This window comes from Bufo bufo, chromosome 11 (genome assembly GCF_905171765.1).
Source record: "Bufo bufo chromosome 11, aBufBuf1.1, whole genome shotgun sequence".
Classification (NCBI taxonomy): domain Eukaryota; kingdom Metazoa; phylum Chordata; class Amphibia; order Anura; family Bufonidae; genus Bufo; species Bufo bufo.
Window position 1 is genome coordinate 15,433,834 of NC_053399.1, and position 19,934 is coordinate 15,453,767.

Genomic DNA, 19,934 nt, shown 5'->3' on the forward strand with positions numbered 1-19,934 from the left:
ACACAGAAACTTGGAATAACGATGGTAGAACAAGAATCCATCAAGACAGTAGACAGCCCTTCATCATCAACCTTCCATTATTTTAATGGAATAATAATGAATGAGTGATTCTTGGGCTTGAAGACCAAGTGAATATGGGATATGCTATTGGTGTCCACAAATAAGGAAGGAGGACATATGGTCTAGAGATCTGTATATCACTGAGAAAAAGGTTGGAATGGTGTATTTCCTGGATAGGTACTGGGTCTTCACCAGGCAAATCTAGACATCTAGATATCAAGGTCCAGTTGTGTTCATAGGTTCGTGGCTCATCATGCTCTATGCTTGCTAAGCTCAGGTTTGGGTTGACATCCAGGAACTCTTTTACTCAAGGGCCCTCACGTTCCAGGGCTTCTAGGATTTGAGATTTATAGTTAAAAGGGTTATGCTATCATTAAAATCAGACATCATATAGTAAATGAGAAAATATTTTTAACAAAGCCTAACCAGACCTGTATCTCACATGGATCCAGAGATTTCCTCATTCTTCACTCCAATTACTTTGTTACATTTTCTTTAGGCTGGTACCTCAGGGGGTATGCGTTTTATGCAGCAGTTAATGGGCACATCCTTTCTGCTGCAGCGCACAGGGTGCATCTTTTCTCAGAGGACATGTCCTTTCTGCTGCAGTGCTCACCCTGTAACTGTTAGCTTCTAACGATAGATCAGGTGACAGGATAGAACTGAGCTTGTGCGACCACCTCAGCGATGTTACTGAGGTGGACAGAGAAATAAGGAAAAGAACAACCAGGAGGTGGTGCTATACATATAGCTTTTATTGAATTATACAGTAGCTGTACTACATTTTTAATTACATGCAATTACAAAAGTATTGAGATTCGTGTGTTGGTTGGAATAAATGTATAATATTCTTCATGGGACAACCCCTTTAAGTGAGGTTTAACGCATCTAGAGATGATACCAAAGATAAAGTCGATAATAAAGGTTGAGACAAGTAAACAACCACATTGTCTTAATTAAACTACATTTGACATTTTCATTTTGGCAGGAAACAGCCCAATAAAAGCAGCACTGACCTTGGAAAGTCAACTCATGTTCATGAGACTTTAAGTAAAAGTATAAAATCAATCACGTCTATTGCTGTCTCGTGCAATCAAGGAATTTGCCGACGGCGAGCCCATTCTGATTTTGACTAATTATTTAATTTTGTTTATTGCTTTTCTAAAATTGCCTAATAAAATCAATTCATAATTTCCATCTGTTTTACATAATTAACATAGCAATAGCGTCTTGGTGTTAATAGAGTTGTGAGAAGAACCGTCTTGGGTTCTCAGTCATTCAAACCAAGGTTTGCAGCACGAGGTGGTTATTTTTATGTTGCAGCACCTTATATGGTAAGCAGGGGCGTAACCCAAGGGGTGAGGCTATAACCAAACGGAACTCTTCCTGGTTTTTCAGATGCAATATCAGCCATCTCAGCACACTAAATAAGTAGATCCCCCCCCCCCATGAGCATTGGGCACTACCCTCCGACCCTTCCCCCATCTTGTGAGGTCAGTAGCACTTCACTAATGAACTTTACTGCTTAGCATTTTTAATTTTTAAGAAGAAACAAGGAAATTGTTAACACTGAGAGTAATTTATGAAGTCCATGGCCCAGAAAAGTGGCATCGAACTGTTTTAATTTATTGTGCAAAAAATTAGCAGTTTTTGCCCTTTTACGCTATGATCTCTACTTTCGTGAAAAGTGGACGGGGCCTTCTACTGCTTGTGAAATTTACTATCATTTGTGCCAGAAACTGGGGTAAACTATAGCTAAAATATTTGCTGGCTCATAGCTGGAATGGATTTGACTTTCTGATGCACAGAGGGACAGAGATGGGCCTACATTATTAAAGGGTTTTCCTCGGGAGAGGCCACCAATATTTAAGCAGTGGGGGTCCGATTCCAGACACCCCTGCTGATCAGCTGTTTGAAAAGGCTGTGACAATCCATTGAGTGCTATGGCCTCTTCCTAGGCCAGTGATGTCACATTCATTGGTCAAATGGTCTAGTTAGCTCAGTCCCATCCAAAGGAAAAGGCCTGGGCTGCAATACCAAGGACATCTACTATACAATATATGGCCCTGTGCTTGAGGAATCGCTCCAATGATCAGAGAAATGTATTAGGGGTGCCAAACATGCAGTCCTCCACCTTTACTTTTTGGAAGTCTTGACAATGGAGTTGGTTTCCCTTCAAGGGTCACTGAATATTGAAAAAACTTTTGATAGATCATAGATTTTGATATGTCACCACTCAGACCCCCACCAATTGCTAAGAACGAGGAGACAGAAGTGCACTGATCACATTTCGCCCTCTCTCTTTGCTCGCTGCAGAGGACAAAGTCGAGACAGGCCCATAGACTTTCTATTGAAGCCATCTCCTGCAGTGAGGAGAGAGAGATCGATATACAAGCGCTCTCTCTCTCTCTCCTCGTTCTTGGGATCAGTGGGGGTCTCAACACTCAGACCCTTACTGATCAAAACTTCTGATATATCTCCATGACATATCAAAAGTTTTTTTGAAAACTCAGTTACCCTTTCAGTCCTATTAAAAATCACACAATAAACCATCCCATGTATAAAATGACTAACTCAGTTATAGTGCTTGTGCTGTGCACTGAAAAGGGTTAATTTTTGCTAAATGGGTTAATGTCATTTATTCCATGCATTGTGTATCCGATATGGATGAATATATGTCAATTAAGTAAGTAACTCTGGCAATTCCAACTTGGTTGCCAGGGTGATGTGCTGGCCACGCCCCTGTCTAGTTATTTTTGTCTAGTTTCGAGTCGTTCTGTATCTGGCTTTTGGCAGATGTTTTTGAGCCATGCCATTCCTGTGGAGTGAGAAGCTGCCAGAGTAAAAGCAATTGTGTCAGGAGCCTACTACATTTTTGAGTGACTTGCAAACCCCATGATCAGTTTGAGAAGACTGCAAAGTGTTTAGAGAGAAACTACCACCATTGCTGCTGCCCATACACAGCCTTTGGGGAAAAGCAAGCTCTTTGATATACCCCAGGACTGCACTAATTGTTGCTATATGTACTGTAACTCTCATCATCTACCAAGTAAAAAAGGCATAATTCTAATAAAACTGAGCCTGGCTATTGCCTCTATCATCGACGAGCCCCGGCTCCTGTACTCTTGCTTTGTACCCTGCCAACTGTTCACCATCAAGGACACCCGAACTACCATCAGACAGGAGCCCCAGAAAGGTCCAACATGTGTCCTGAGAGAAGAAAGGGTGAACCCTTCCTTCATTGCACGGCCAAGGGAAATCCAAAGGTGGAGATTGCTACCGTGAACTGGGAATACTACAACCACCATCATAGCTGCCACCACTTCTCCCATCCTCGTCTCCCCTCTGGGTTGCCAAAAAGGCGTAGAAGTTTCCCTTTTGTAAAGTTCACATCCTTACCCATTCCTTGGTTGAACTTAATGGACTATTAAAGGGGTTGTCCGGGTTCAGAGCTGAACCCGGACATACCCATAATTTCATCCAGGCAGCCCCCCCTGACTTGAGCATCGGAGCACTTTACGCTCTGATGCGCTCCCTTGCCCTGCGCTGAATCCCGCAGGGCAAGGGCTCTTTTATTTAGCCCAGCAGTGTGTTCGGTGACGTCACCGGCTCTGATGGGCCAGCTTTAGTGCTGCCCTAGCTGTTTTACAGGCTAGGGCAGCGCTAAAGCCCGCCCATCAGTGCCGGTGACATCACCGGGCTCACTGCTGGGCGGAAGTCTCCACCTGGCAGCCCTAAGAAGAGCCCAGTACGTTACCGGAACTCCACAAAATGCCTTTGTCCTAAGTGATTTAGCGCAGGGCAAAGGAGAGCATCGGAGCATGAAGTGCTCCGATGCTCAAGTCAGGGGGGGCTGCCTGGGTGAAAATGGGGATATTTCCGGGTTCAGCTCTGAACCTGGACAACCCCTTTAACTATGTAACTATCCACAAATATGAAGAACGCATTGATTTCAAACAATTCCATGTACCCGGAATGTCATATATTTTTCCCATTACTCAATATTAAAGATCTCCATATGAAATATAGCGATACAGTCACCGGAGACGCCATTTAGATGAATCAACAGATAAAACCTGGAATCGTCTCGCACAATTTCCCCTTTTTTTTTTTTACAGAAAAATGCCTATTAGAAGCTCATAATAAGCTCCATCCTGTAAGATTCCACTTCACGGAGAGATTGCAGCTGTAAACAAATCTTAATGTGGCATCTAGCTCAGAAATACACACCCTGCAGGAGGAATTTGCGTGTACAGCTAAAGCTGACACTTTTATGTTTATGATATTTCGGTTTGAGAAGCTGCTAAAAGACAAGTTCTCTTTGAAAACTTGAGAAAATCAAGGCCCTCGTTTTGGCTATTTCTCGTGTGAAATTCTCCCAGTCTCCGGTGAGACGCAGGTGAGATTACACACTAATGATGTGTCACTGCTGACAGTGAAGAGAGGAGTCATCAGCTACTAATGATTAGGCAGCATTAGAAGTGGACGGCTGTCAGAAGAAGGAAGATAAAGAAGCCTGCAAGGAAATTCTATCTCTACCGGAAGACGGTGATCCCATCATCTCACCACTTATTTCTATGTATTGGGAAGAAACGCTACTCAGCCGGATACTGATAGACAAAAGACTAGACCATGTTTTGCCTTGATAGTAGAGGACTTGTAAGAGAGATCATGGGTTCAAGACACAGTCAATGGCAAGTTCTTGTAGTCTTGGAACCGTTTCTACTTTCTCCTTTGAATTTACATACAATACGATACCAAAATGGTAAGAAAAATTACAGAAAAATTGCATGTACTTTACAAACGAGGTCAACTGTTGTTCCTCACCATCCACATTAGGCGGAGCGTCCTCTATTAACCAATGGCTTAGCCTGTTAGCCACACCTCTGCTTATGGTTGCACCACCCCTGCTTATGTAAGCACCACCCCTGCTAACCCCAAGCATGCTTATCCATGTTCAATGACTAGTATGAAATACAGTAAATTGAGGATGTTGTAGGTTAAATTAAAGGGGCGACCAAATTCATCAGGGGACTGGCTTCTTAGACCCCCAGTAAATTAGCTCTTCGTGCTTATTTTCCCCACCACAACTGCTTGCTAGATCTAGCCTATTCTGGTTTATAGAGAGTGGCCCAAGCGAGTTTTCTACCTTTATGCAATACATAAGGCTTAATAGATCCTGATGGCATAGCACATTTAAAGGATAACTGTTATATTTTTTTTATTTGCTAGTTTATTAGAGCTAGGCATGTATACCTGAGTTAGTCTGTCAATGAATGCCAAAAGATCTGTAATTTCCTTACAATAGCAGCTTTCATTAATGTCTCTTGTTCCTTTCCACTAGTCCCTTAAAGAATGTTGCTAGGGCTTCTCTGTCTTCTCTTTAGTATAAACAGAAGACAGAGGGGCGGTCCTTCACACTGCATGCCTGCATTAGGCTTCAGAGTGAGGAGGTGTGTCTCTCAGTAATCCAATCTGATTGGCTGGCAGGAAGCTGCTGGGCGTGCTACAGCAAGTTTGTACGTTACCTGAGGGAATGCAGTTTTGGCCTCAGAGAACTGGCAGATGAGCCATCTTGAGAAGATCCTCATAATGTAGGATTCAAAACAGGCGTAACTAAGAGGGAAATTCAAGGAAAACAGTGGTAAGTGAAGAAACTAAAGAGTGCTTTATGCCTTATATAATGCTGCTGCAGCAGTAACATATGCTAAAATAGATTTTTTTGTTAATGAAAATATGACAGTTATCCTTTAAAGAGTTTTTCCAAGTTATATAAAAACTTGACCAACCTCTCTAAATGTCCTAAAATAGCAAGTGAATGAATACTCAACCGTTTTCTCCCCTGCTTTTTCCAGTGCTGAGCTGCTTTCCTTCTCTGCTGATGTCATCCGCCGGGCTGCAGAGGTGCATACAGGTCACCACTGAAGCCAATCACTGGCCTCAAACATGCATGGGACGTGAGGGCACATTTACAACAGAGCACCAGTAGAGAGGATCCGCTGTTTGATGCGCTGACAAGCATGAACAACTTCCATAAATTCATTGTCCATCATTCAGACATAGGTGTTAGCTTTATTACACACCCCTGTCTCCACTCAGACCATTTCCAGGTGCTTAGCAGAAGGAAATTTGGTGTCACTGAGCCACTTACATTCCAACCGCCATCGTCTTCAGGTTCTGTTTGGGATCCCATGAAGTTTGGGTTAGAATTTGGAGGCCTTGTGGCGAGCGTTTCAATCCTGCCATTGCTGTGGAGCATCACACTGTGCCAACTGCTGGGGAGACATCGCATATGAAAGTTAATTACCCTTAATAGTGATATTAGTGACACTAACAGATCAGTGATGATCTGCAGGACATCACATGTGTTCCTCTCATGGTAGTGCTTCCAATTGGCATTTTTCAGCAGGATACTGCACACCCCCACACAGTAAAGGTTTCCCAGGAATTTCTCCACCACAGTGCAATGCTTCCTTTGTTTTTGCTGCCCAGTCAAGCATTCATCAAGTATTTAGGGGACCAGCTGGGACTCCAGCTTCAACAATCTAGAGATACAGGCCCAGTTGAAACATTTGTGGGCAAATGTGCCGCAGTATAACATATGGAACCTGTACGCCTCAATGCATTACTGTATCTCCTTTTGTATCCAGGCTAGAGGCAGATAAATAGAGTATGTGGCATCCTGGTTCACAGGAGAGTGTGATAGAAGGGCTGGAGAGGATAGGAGTGGTGGCTGAGGCAAATGGTGGATGTTTGGCAGGGTGCAAGCAGGAGGACAGGAGCAAGGGGCAGATGGATTGTGGAGGCAGTGACCATTCCTGCTTATTTTTTTAGCACAAATAAAGTCTCGTTACTGAATAGAGGATGAGAGTTGCTGTAAAAATACAAGCAGTAGCACTGTTTCAAAGTCTACAAGGCAGTAGTTCTCTAGAAGGCTGTGTATTAGGGGTAGGCAGTGCAATGTTCCCCTCTAAGTCTCTCTCTAGATATCCCATTCTTCCCAATTGAACACAGGTGTGCAATTACTCTCAAAATATTTTCTGCAGTTCTCAGTTACAGGGTGCAGTCCTTTAGTGGATGGCCAGTCTGTCTCAGAAATGTGATAGGAGCAAGAAGCAATTTACCCATTCCCACATGCAGTAAAGTCTATTGCCATAAACGTACGTTTATGGCAGGGGGGGAATTCTGGACCAGCCTATCTCCTGGCAACTAACTAAAGGCTGCCAGATTAACTATATCGTCCTATACAAAGCCTTTTGTAGTTCACTGTGCATAAACCACATTTAACATGTTAAAGTGAGTATTTTCCTTTGACCTTTTAGCAGTGATGGGTCACTGCAGCTACTATCCCAATAAACTTCTCCTTTTGCACTAATATTGTAATCTCTTACAGATGTCATATCATAAAAAGTTTAATTCCTACAACTGCTTCTTGGTGCTGTAATTTTTTTCCTTAGGCATATCTTCGAATTGCTCCAATTTACCTTACAAAGGGTTAAAACGTTTCTCGACCAATTTCTTAAAGATTCCGCAGGAGCCATTAATTTGATGAGATTAAACCATTTTTCCTCCTGGACAAACGAAAAGGAAAATCCTCTGAGGTAGGTGAGAGACTAGAGCTAGAAGACGGAACAAGATGTGTGGTAATCGGTATTGACTTTCCTCCAGTCATAGGGATGGATGCAGAGAAGATGTAATTTTAAGGAAAGTCAAGTAAGATGAATAGATCACTAGCCTGAGATTACGCTGCGCAGCACAGTATTGATCAGCGGCGCCGGGTACGACCTCTCTATAGATGAACTCTTGTTTATTTTCAGTCGGCATGAAGAAAAGATGTGTTGGTGGAATTCTGATGTCCATCCAGAAGCAAAAATCATTATGAATTCCACAGAAAGTTTTGGATTGACTGGTAAGTTTGCCTGCAGTGAAGGATGATACATCTTCTTCTCTTTACCATGTAGGAGGCCCCATTCTTGTGCTATCTGTCATGTGCAAAAATATTTCACATACAAACAACAGAACTGAGAAATGGGGATCATTCTAAATTAAAATGGTATTATACATACTATAAATGAAAAAATAGAAGCTCTTTGCGCACATTTTTGATCAAACGTGTGTCGGTCCCATCTACCAGGTGCCAAGGTGGCTTCCGCAGATGGGTACCAAACACTAACAGAACTGCCTCTCTTGGACTTACCTAAGCCTAAAACATTCAGGGCTGTGTAGGAACCAGCTACATTTATACTCTGCTCAGAAGCCCCAGGCAGATGGGCGTTGCTCAGTCTAAAAGAGGCCGCTACCCTCAATATATACTACAATTATAGTGCTACAGTCAGGTCCATAAATATTGGGACATGGACACAATTCTAACATTTGTGGCTCTATACACCACCACAATGGATTTAAAATAAAATTAACAAGATGTGCTTTACCTGCAGACTGTCAGCTGTAATTTGAGGGTATTTGCATCCAAATCAGGTGAACGGTGCAGGAATTACAACAGTTTGCATATGTGCCTCCCACTTGTTAAGGGACCAAATGTAATGGGACAATTGGCTTCTCAGCTGTTCCATGGCCAGGTGTGTGTTATTTCCTCATTATCCCAATTACAATGAGCAGATAAAAGGTCCAGAGGTCATTTCCAGTCTGCTATTTGCATTTGGAATCTGTTGCTGTCAACTCTCAAGATGAGATCCAAAGAGCTGTCACTATCAGTGAAGCAAGCCATCATTAGGCTGAAAAAACACAACAAACCCATCAGAGAGATAGCAAAAACATTAGGAGTGGCCAAAACAACTGTTTGGAACATTCTTAAAAAGAAGGAACGCACCGGTGAGCTCAGCAACACCAAAAGACCCGGAAGACCATGGAAAACAACTGTGGTGGATGACCGAATAATTATTTCCCTGGTGAAGAAAACACCGTTCACAACAGTTGGCCAGATCAAGAACACTCTCCAGGAGGTAGGTGTATGTGTGTCAAAGTCAACAATCAAGAGAAGACTTCACCAGAGTGAATACAGAGGGTTCACCACAAGATGTAAACCATTGGTGAGCCTCAAAAACAGGAAGGCCAGATTAGAGTTTGCCAAACGACATCTAAAAAAGCCTTCACAGTTCTGGAACAACATCCTATGGACAGATGAGACCAAGATCAACCTGTACCAGAGTGATAGGAAGAGAAGAGTATGGAGAAGGAAAGGAACTGCTCATGATCCTAAGCATACCACCTCATCAGTGCAGCATGGTGGTGGTAGTGTCATGGCGTGGGCTTGTATGGCTGCCAATGGAACTGCTTCTCTTGTATTTATTGATGATGTGACTGCTGACAAAAGCAGCAGCATGAATTCTGAAGTGTTTCGGGCAATATTATCTGCTCATATTCAGCCAAATGCTTCAGAACTCATTGGACGGCGCTTCACAGTGCAGATGGACCATGACCCAAAGCATACTGCAAAAGCAACCAAAGAGTTTTTTAAGGGAAAGAAGTGGAATGTTATGCAATGGCCAAGTCAATCACCGGACCTGAATCCGATTGAGCATTTCACTTGGTGAAGACAAAACTGAGGGGAAAATGCCCCAAGAACAAGCAAGGACTGAAGACAGTTGCAGTAGAGGCCTGGCAGAGCATCACCAGGGATGAAACCCAGCGTCAAGTGATGTCTATGCGTTCCAGACTTCAGGCTGTAATTGACTGCAAAGGATTTGCAACCAAGTATTAAAAAGTGAAAGTTTGATTTATGGTTATTATTCTGTCCCATTACTTTTGGTCCCTTAACAAGTAGGAGGCACATATGCAAACTGTTGTAATTCCTGCACCGTTCACCTGATTTGGATGTAAATACCCTCAAATTAAAGCTGACAGTCTGCAGTTAAAGCACATTTTCATTTCAAATCCATTGTGGTGGTGCATAGAGCCAAAAATCTTAGAATTGTGTCAAAGTCCCAATAGCTGCATTCACTACTCAGGATCAGTTCGGGATAAGTGATGTAATTTAATGTATGCACGCAGTGACTCCACCATCAGAGCAATGACTTCAGCTCTAGAGTATAATACAGAACGTATATCAGGATCAGTACAGGGTAAGTAATGTATGTAGACAGTGACTGCACCAGCAGAATAGTGAGTGCAGCTCTGGAGTATAATACAGTATGTAACTGAGCATCAGTACAGGATAAGTAATATATGTACACAGTGACTGCACCAGCAGAATAGTGAGTGCAGCTCTGGAGTATAATACAGGATGTAACTCAGGATCAGTACAGGATAAGTAATGTAATGTATGTACACAGTGACTCCACCAGCAGAATAGTGAGTGCAGCTCTGGAGTATAATACAGGATGTAACTCAGGATCAGTACAGGATAAGTAATGTATGTACACAGTGACTGGACCAGCAGAATAGTGAGTGCAGCTCTGGAGTATAATACAGGATATAACTCAGGATTAGTACAGGATAAGTAATGTATGTACACAGTGACTGGACCAGCAGAATAGTGAGTGCAGCTCTGGAGTATAATACAGGATGTAACTTATTGATTTTCCTAGTCTACGACGTAAAAGTCATAGTTTTATTAAAGACACGGAGGCGAGTATTGCTATCTCTTCCTTTACTGTTCCACCAATAGCAGCAAAGAAAATTTACATAATGAACATGGTAACCATAGTAACACAATGTCCCTCCCCAGACAGCCCCTATAATAGGCAGCTCTTCCTCTGGGTCTTCCTCTTTCTTTGAACCTGGCACCGTAACTGGACATCAACTGGAACCGTCAACTAGAACCGGAAACTGGAAGCGAAACGACACAGCTCCCACCGAACCATTCAATCGAAGCCAACATGGCTAACACTTTAGCAGGAAATTAGAAGGACGCAGATCCTGGAAGTCAGTGAACTCTCACCCTGAAATAAAATAAAGAATATGGCCAGAGTGAATATCATTCTGGAACAAATCAAGTCAGACAGTCGATAACCGGAAATGAACCGTAATGCCATCTAATAAACTTCAATAGAAAAGATAAATGCCATAAATACAATAAATATATAAACAAATATATAAATAAATAAACATCATAAACATAACCTCCTCCGAACAATACATCAATAAATATACAAATAATTAATCATTAATAAATAATTTACAGTTGGGCGGGCCATAGATCAGGGTGGGCAATACTCGCCTCCGTGTCTTTAATAAAACTATGACTTTTACGTCGTAGACTAGGAAAATCAATAAGTTTTACAGCAAGCCACGGAGGCTCCTATTGCTAGTTCAAAGCTGAGAAATCACAGAAGCAAACAAATGAGGAGGAGGACGAAAATAATACTCCCTGAACGTCGTGACACTAGACCAGTCTGCCAGACGTAAGATGTCTTCCATACGCGCACCAGAAATCGCAAAAGCGGTGGCAGATGCACCTCTCGTCGAATGCGCCGTAAATATAGCAGTATCGATACCCGCAAGGGACATAACCCACTTCATCCAACGAGCCAAAGTCGGACTGGAGACCGGTCCGAAAGGATGGCGAATAGAAAGGAAAAGCTGGGGAACCAAGGGAGAGCGGTAAGCCCTTGTTCGGGATTCGTATTCTCGCAAGCAAGCCACCGGACAAAGAGCCGGAGAGGACGGGAAACTGGGATATGACACCTCTCTAATGTGTGTTTTGGTACGTCTAGAAATATTGAAGGATACACCTTCCGGAGTGAAGGATCTAGCGTCATGATCCAGAGCTCGAACATCCGACACCCGTTTACAGGAAATAAGGCAGAAAAGTACAAGTAACTTGGTAGATAGTTGTCTCAAGGAGAGGTCCGGATTGCTGGGCCAAGCCGACAAAAATGACAAAACCAACGAAACATCCCAAGTGGTCACAAATCGAGGACGAGGAGGACGAGCAAGACGCGAGCCGCGAAGTAAGCGGGAAACCAAAGGGTGCTGGCCCGCAGGTCTACCGTCGAAGCCCTGATGAGTAGAGGAGATCGCAGACCGAAAGCGGTTGATCGTTCTATAAGCTTTACCAGCCTCAAACAAGGAGGTAAGAAATTGTAACAAATGACTCACAGATGCCAAAATGGGATCAAGGTTCCGTTCAAGGCACCAACTAGACCAAGATCCCCAAGCTGCCCGGTAAGATTTTCTAGTGCCGGGAGCCCATGCATTGTCCAGGAGGCGTCTAGTTGCCTCCGAAACGCCCTCGACTTCTCCAGGTATCCTGAGACTCGGCACGCCAGCAACGGTAGGGATCCTTCCAGCAGAAGCGGGTGGCTCAACCCTCTGGGATCGCGAAGAAGATCTACGTGGTCTGGGAGAAGAAAAGGTATGTCCACAAGAAGCTCCAGTAGAGCTGGAAACCAACTCTGAGTCCCCCAGAAGGGAATCACCACCATCAGTTCGGCCCTCTGGCGACGCACCTGAAGCAGCATCCTCGGAATCATCGCAAAAGGAGGAAAAGCATATAGAAGGGAGCTCGACCAATCCTGCAGGAATGCGTCCACTGCCTCTGCTCCCGGATCCGGGCGCCGGCTGAGGAATCGAGGAAGCTGTGCGTTGAGTCATGAAGCAAACAGGTCCACCGAGAAGGGACCCCAGACGTCCGATATCGCGGAAAATATGTTCGGGGCCAGCTGCCAATCGCTGCCGTCCATAAAGCAACGGGAGCTCCGGTCCGCCCGAGTATTGTGGAGGCCGGGTAGGTATTCCGCTTGGACCACAATGTCCCTGGAAAGGCAATATGACCAAAACTCCTTCGCAAGCCGAGCCAGAGTTGCTGACTGGGTACCACCCAAACGGTTGACGTAACGAACCGCAGACACGTTGTCCATACGTAGGAGGACGCAGGCATGAGCCATCCCATTGGTGAAGCTCCGAATGGCAAATGATCCGGCTTGCAGTTCCAGCGCGTTGATGTGAAGGCGTGTTTCGTCCGTCGTCCAGCGGCCGCCCGTGGAGACCCCGTTGCAGTTGGCACCCCAGCCCTGCAGACTCGCATCCGATTCTATCGTAAACTCTGGTTGAAGGCCGAAGATCGCCTTGCCATTCTATGCCTCTAAGTTGTCGATCCACCACTGAAGCTCCTCCCTGGCTTCTGAGTCCAAGGTAACTAAATCTGCAAACGCCGCACCTGTGCGGAGGTGTGCAATCTTCAGCCGTTGCAGGGCTCGATAATGCAGTGGAGCAGGAAACACCGCCTGGATGGAAGAGGCGAGCAGGCCAATGATGCGGGCCAGATGCCGTAGGGTCAACTGAGGGGTAGACAGGGCGTGTCGCAGTTCTTTCCGAATTGATCGCAGTTTGGATGTCGGGAGACTGAGGGATTCGGACACTGAATCCACCGTGAAGCCCAGAAATTCCATCCTCTGCAGAGGGGTCAGGCAAGATTTCTCCAAATTGAGGAAAAAACCGAGGCGTGACAGCAGATCTGACGTCCAGCCTAGATGTATCAGCAAGGTTGATTTGGAATGGTGCATGATAAGAATGTCGTCCAGATAGACGATCAGACGTACACCCCGACTGCGAAGCCACGACATGGCCGGACGCATCAGCTTGGTGAAGCACCAAGGAGCCGAAGACAGGCCGAAAGGGAGGCAGGTGAACCGCCAAATCTCTTCTCCCCACTGAAAACATAGAAGGTCCCTGGATTGGGGGGCAATCGGTACCGTCAGGTAAGCATCCTTCAGGTCCAGTTTCACCATCCAATCCCCCGGCATAAGCAAGTCTCTGAGGAGGTGAATCCCCTCCATCTTGAAGTGGCGATAGCGCACTATGGAATTCAGAGAGCGTAGGTTGATAACCGGGCGCATCTGACCCCCTTTCTTCTGGACCAGAAAGATATTGCTGAGGACCCTCCTGTGAGAAGGAGGCGCCCTTTCTATCGCACACTTGTGGGAGAGTGATAGTAGCTCCAGGTCTACCTGGGAGCAATCTGGTCTTGAATGAACAAACAGGGGGGGAGGAGGTAGGAGGTAAGGCGAGTCTATGAGCTCGATGTGAAAGCCCATGACTGTGGATAGAATCCATGGGTCGGAAGTGATGACTGACCAGGCACGGGAAAAATGACGGAGTCTGCCTCCGATACAATGATCCGAAAAATCCCCCACAGGGGGAAGACTTACCAAAAGGTTTCCTGGAGTTGGGGTTTCCACGGAAGGACCTGGAGCGCCAGTTGCCGCCTCTGGCCGGGAAGAAGGATGAGGAGCCTCTATGATCCTGGAAAGGAGGTCTCTGGTGATAGGAGCCTCTGCCCATGCCTCGGGCTTGGAAATTGGAACGGCCGGACAGACGGCCCCTGGTACTGCCGGCCCTGCTGGAGACCCGTCCCTGAAATACTCTGCGCATTGAGGACTGGGCCTTATCTAATGCCGTAAATGCGCCTACAAATCGGCCAAGATCCTTAATAAAGGAGTCGCCGAACAGCAGTCCTTGTGCCTCCTTACCTGCCTCCGTAAGGGCAAGGTTAGCTAGTTTGGGGTCTAATTTAAAAAGAATGGCCTTACGCCGTTCAATACATAAGGATGTCTTGGCGTTGCCCGCGACACAAATCGCTCTTTGAGCCCAGCCACGAAGCTCTTCGGGATCTATACGCGAGCCATCCGCTCTGGCAGTTTCAGCCAATTCTAGTAGTTTAGTAAGGGGCCCAAATACATCCAGGAGTTTGTCCTGGCAGCTCCTCAAGGCGGAGTCTAACCCTCTACGGGGGTTCCAGCCTGATTTCGCCAAAAATTGGGTCATTTTAGGGTCGACCACAGGGGTATCACAGACCTTATTAGGGACCACGGGTCTAGGGCACTCGGCACGTAGCTTGTTACGCGCTTCTTTACTTAGCGGGTGGCGAACCCGAGATTCCAAATATTTAGCCACATGATCGGACGGGAGCCATTCCGCTGACCGGGGGTGGTGGAGAGTGTCCGGATCGAACATAAGTTCGCCCACAGGGTCTACCAAAGCAGACGTCAGATCAACCGCTGAAGGGACTGAGCTTACTAGGGAAGTAGAGGGGACGGGGCCCCTGGTAGTGGGAGTTGGATCCGGGGTCTCCTCATCAGAGGGATAATCATGATCCTCAAACGCCTCTAAATCTGAGCCCAGATCAGAATCTGAATCGGTACCTGGTTGTGCTCTGGCACATTTCCACGTACGCGCCTTTTCTGCCTGGCGCGGTAAGGCTCTCTTGCGTGAATGTTGCACGCTCTCATGGGTGGCAGTACGCACACCAGTTCTATTATCCTGTGAAACAGGAGCGACAATGGCATCAGATGGCGTATTTATAACGTGGGTAGTCTGCAAGGCCTCTCTAGGAGGGTGTGCAGCAAGGGCCTGAGAAATAGTGGCAGCCAGCATACTGGACATGGAGTCCATGGCAGTCATTATGGCACTGGAGACCGACTGCTGTAGGGCCAATGTGTGAGGGATATCCCTCTCTACCTCCATCTCATCTGCAGGCAGTGGGCAGGCCTGGGAGGAGGGTAAATCGGCTGCTGACATAGTGGTATGAATATCGATTCAGCCAGGGATAAGAAAATAATAGGGCCAAATTAGGGAGCTAACTACCTGTACCTAAAGCGACGTCGCAAGGGTTAATCACCCAGGCGCGATGCGGTAGGAGCGGGAGCAGGAGCAGGGCAATGCGACTGTACCTGAGCGCAGGAAGGCGGAACTGAGATGCAGACCGAGATCCCGCGATAGGCGAGAACCAAGATGGCCGCCGGGATCTCGCGAGACTACGCGCAAGCCCGGGAAAGTGGAGAAAGAAGATCCGGCCGTCAGGGAAAGGAGACCTGAGCTAAAGACGCCATGAAAGAAGCGCCAAACGCCGGTAAAAAGGGGGAATATGTAGCGGATCGCAGTAGGAGGGAATGAATGTGGGATAACAATATGAGCTGACGGGGGGGGGAAGACCCCCCCGAAAAGGGTACAAAACAGCAAAATAACACCCCCAGGGAATAACAAGGGGAAGAAAACCAGCAAAAACAGGAGATATACAGTAGTAGAATGCAGGTGTTTTAGCAAAAAGCAAATATGGGATAAAACCGATAGATAAACATATATATATTCTAAATCAAAGGCAATAAATGATCTGAAATAATAGAGATCCTAAGGTAAAAATTGCAGCACTTATCTGGTGGCAGCAGCAAAGAAAGAGGAAGACCTAGAGGAAGAGCTGCCTATTATAGGGGCTGTCTGGGGAGGGACATTGTGTTACTATGGTTACCATGTTCATTATGTAAATTTTCTTTGCTGCTATTGGTGGAACAGTAAAGGAAGAGATAGCAATAGGAGCCTCCGTGTCATGCTGTAAAACTCAGGATCAGTACAGGATAAGTAATGTATGTACACAGTGACTGGACCAGCAGAATAGTGAGTGCAGCTCTGGAGTATAATACAGGATATAACTCAGGATTAGTACAGCATAGCCCATTAGGATAAGCTTCATTTTGTTCGGCAGCTCTTCTTCGAATGATAGACTGATCTTTGGACATCTAGCTGCTGGATCCCCAGCTACTATCTAAAAAATAAATTAAAAAAATGCCAATTCAAGAATTTTTCCAGGATAGATATTAAATTACACAGATCCATGTACATTTAATGGGTGACTAGTACATGGTCATGCCAAGTCCTCTTCTCTGACTATAGAGTGTCTCCCTTTATGTGTTATCTAAGGCCACTTTCACACTCTCGTTTGGTGCAGATCTGTCATGGATCTGCACAGACGGATCCGTTCAGATAATACAACCGTCTGCATCCGTTCAGGACGGATCCGTTTGTATTATCTTTAACATAGCCGAGACGGATCCGTCTTGAACACCATTGAAAGTCAATGGAGGACGGAACTGTTTTCTATTGTGCCAGATTGTGTCATTAAAAATGAATCCGTCCCCATTGACTTACATTGTGTGTCAGGACGGATCCGTTTGGCTCAGTTTCGTCAGACGGACACCAAAACGCTGCAAGCAGCGTTTTGGTGTCCGTCTCCAAAGCGGACTAGAGATGGAACGGAGGCGAACTGATGCGTTCTGAGCGGATCTTTTTCCATTCAGAATGCATTAGGGCAAAACTGATCCGTTTTGGACCGCTGAGCCCTGAACGGATCTCACAAACGGAAAGCCAAAACGCCAGTGTGAAAGTAGCCCAACCACTCTTCTGATGGGTCAACTTTTTTATTATAGCGGCTGAATAGAAGATTTTCTATCTATATTTCACGTCCATACATTTACTCTTTTCCATTAGACTATCAGCTCTACTTATAGTACAAATGTTACATTACATGCTCTTGATATGACTGCGTTGAGAATATTTATATAGCATTTTTGGCTTGTTAATCAGCCCAATTACTCACTTTATACATTTTCAAATTAAATCTCGGCAACAGAAAGGTGTCGTTTATTCTAAATCAATACAGAGCCACAACGTCACAGTCAATGTAAAGCTTATGGTGTCAGAAGAAGAGAAAAAGCTAATTACATTAGAAATGGTGGAAATACTTGACTCTAACAGACTAAAAGGCTTGAGAATCTTAAAGACATTAAGAATCTTTTGTCTTGGCAGAATCAGCTTTGAAAGGTTGCAATGATTTTGAGTACATTGGGCATAATCAAACTAATTCTTGTGTGCAGATCATTAGTCAGACACTCAGGAGGCTACGCTTTATAGGAAGAGCCAAGGACACCCAACAGAGGAGGTTATAATGATGACAATCTACAAAGAAAAATAAAAGTGAAATAATTCTTATGTTTATATTTATATTTTATCAAAATGTTATGTTACATATGGATTAATCTATGTAAAAATTGAGTCACAATGCAGATATATTACATTACTTATCCGGTATTATACTCCAGAGCTGCACTCACTATTCTGCTGGTGAAGTCACTGTGTACATACATTACTTATCCTGTACTGATCCTGAGTTACATCCTGTATTATACTCCAGAGCTGCACTCACTATTCTGCTGGTGCAGTTACTGTGTACAGACATTACATTACTTATCCTGTACTGATCCTGAGTTACATCCTGTATTATACTCCAGAGCTGCACTCACTATTCTGCTGGTGGAGTCACTGTGTACATACATTACTTATCCTGTACTGATCCTGAGTTACATCCTGCATTATACTCCAGAGCTGCACTCACTATTCAGCTGGTGCAGTCACTGTGTACATACATTACTTATCCTGTACTGATCCTGAGTTACATCCTGTATTATACTCCAGAGCTGCACTCACTATTCTGCTGGTGGAGTCACTGTGTACATACATTACTTATCCTGTACTGATCCTGAGTTACATCCTGCATTATACTCCGGAGCTGCACTCACTATTCTGCTGGTGCAGTCACTGTGTACATACATTACTTATCCTGTACTGATCCTGAGTTACATCCTGTATTATACTCCAGAGCTGTACTCACTATTCAGCTGGTGCAGTCACTGTGTACATACATTACATTACTTATCCTGTACTGATCCTGAGTTACATTCCTGTATTATACTCCAGAGCTGCACTCACTATTCTGCTGGTAGAGACACTATGTACATACATTACATTACTTACCCTGTACTGATCCTGAGTTACATCCTGTATTATACTCCAGAGCTGCACTCACTATTCTGCTGGTGGAGTCACTGTGTACATACATTACATTACTTATCCTGTACTGATCCTGAGTTACATTCCTGTATTATACTCCAGAGCTGCACTCACTATTCTGCTGGTAGAGACACTATGTACATACATTACATTACTTACCCTGTACTGATCCTGAGTTACATCCTGTATTATACTCCAGAGCTGCACTCACTATTCTGCTGGTGGAGTCACTGTGTACATACATTACATTACTTATCCTGTACTGATCCTGAGTTACATCCTGTATTATACTCCAGAGCTGCACTCACTATTCTGCTGGTGCAGTCACTGTGTACATACATTACTTATCATGTACTGATCCTGAGTTACATCCTGTATTATACTCCAGAGCTGCACTCACTATTCTGCTGGTGGAGTCACTGTGTACATACATTACATTACTTATCCTATTCTGATCCTGAGTTACATCCTGTATTATACTCCAGAGCTGCACTCACTATTCTGCTGGTGGATTCACTGTGTAAATACATTACAGAGTTCTTATTTACATAACTGATTTGGTAATTTATTGCACACTATATCCTCTCATAATACCATAATATAATATTTGAAATGAGTTTCTGTTCCACACATTGCGTTTTAGGTTGTAATCTGGGTTTGAATCATTTTTATAGTATTGGCCCTAAGTGGCCACGTAAATATTGATAAATTAAAGTATCCAGGATTTGTTTGGTTCAGAAAGAGTGCCACACTTCCATGGGCTTTGTCTGGAATTACAGCTTAGTCTTGTAGAGAGATGCACTGCACAATCAGATGCCGTGCAGAGTGCCCCTTTCTGACTGCATCTACAGGTAAATAGTGATTGGCGAACATCGGCCGGGATGTTTTGCGAACGCGCGTTCGCAGACCCCATTCACTTTAATGGCAGGCGAACCTGAAAAACCTACAGGTCATATTTGCAGCCACCAAATACTTACTAGAAGTGCACAAATAGTCCAACAACATGGGCAGTGACATACCAGAGGGGATCAATGGCAAATATTTCCACAAAAAATATGTATTTTAATCGGGGGGGCATTTTTATGCGCCTTAAAGGGAAACTCTCAAAAATGTACCCTGCTGGAGTCTAGAAAATATTTATTTTAGGCCACAGGAGTAGAGGCCCCAAAAATTAGGCATTCACCTGACAGAAAAGGTATTTTATGCCACTGTATATACATAAGACAAGGACCATTCTTTGTTCTGGGTGGTGGCGGATATGTGTGGGCTGGCATGAGGAAATTCAATTACAC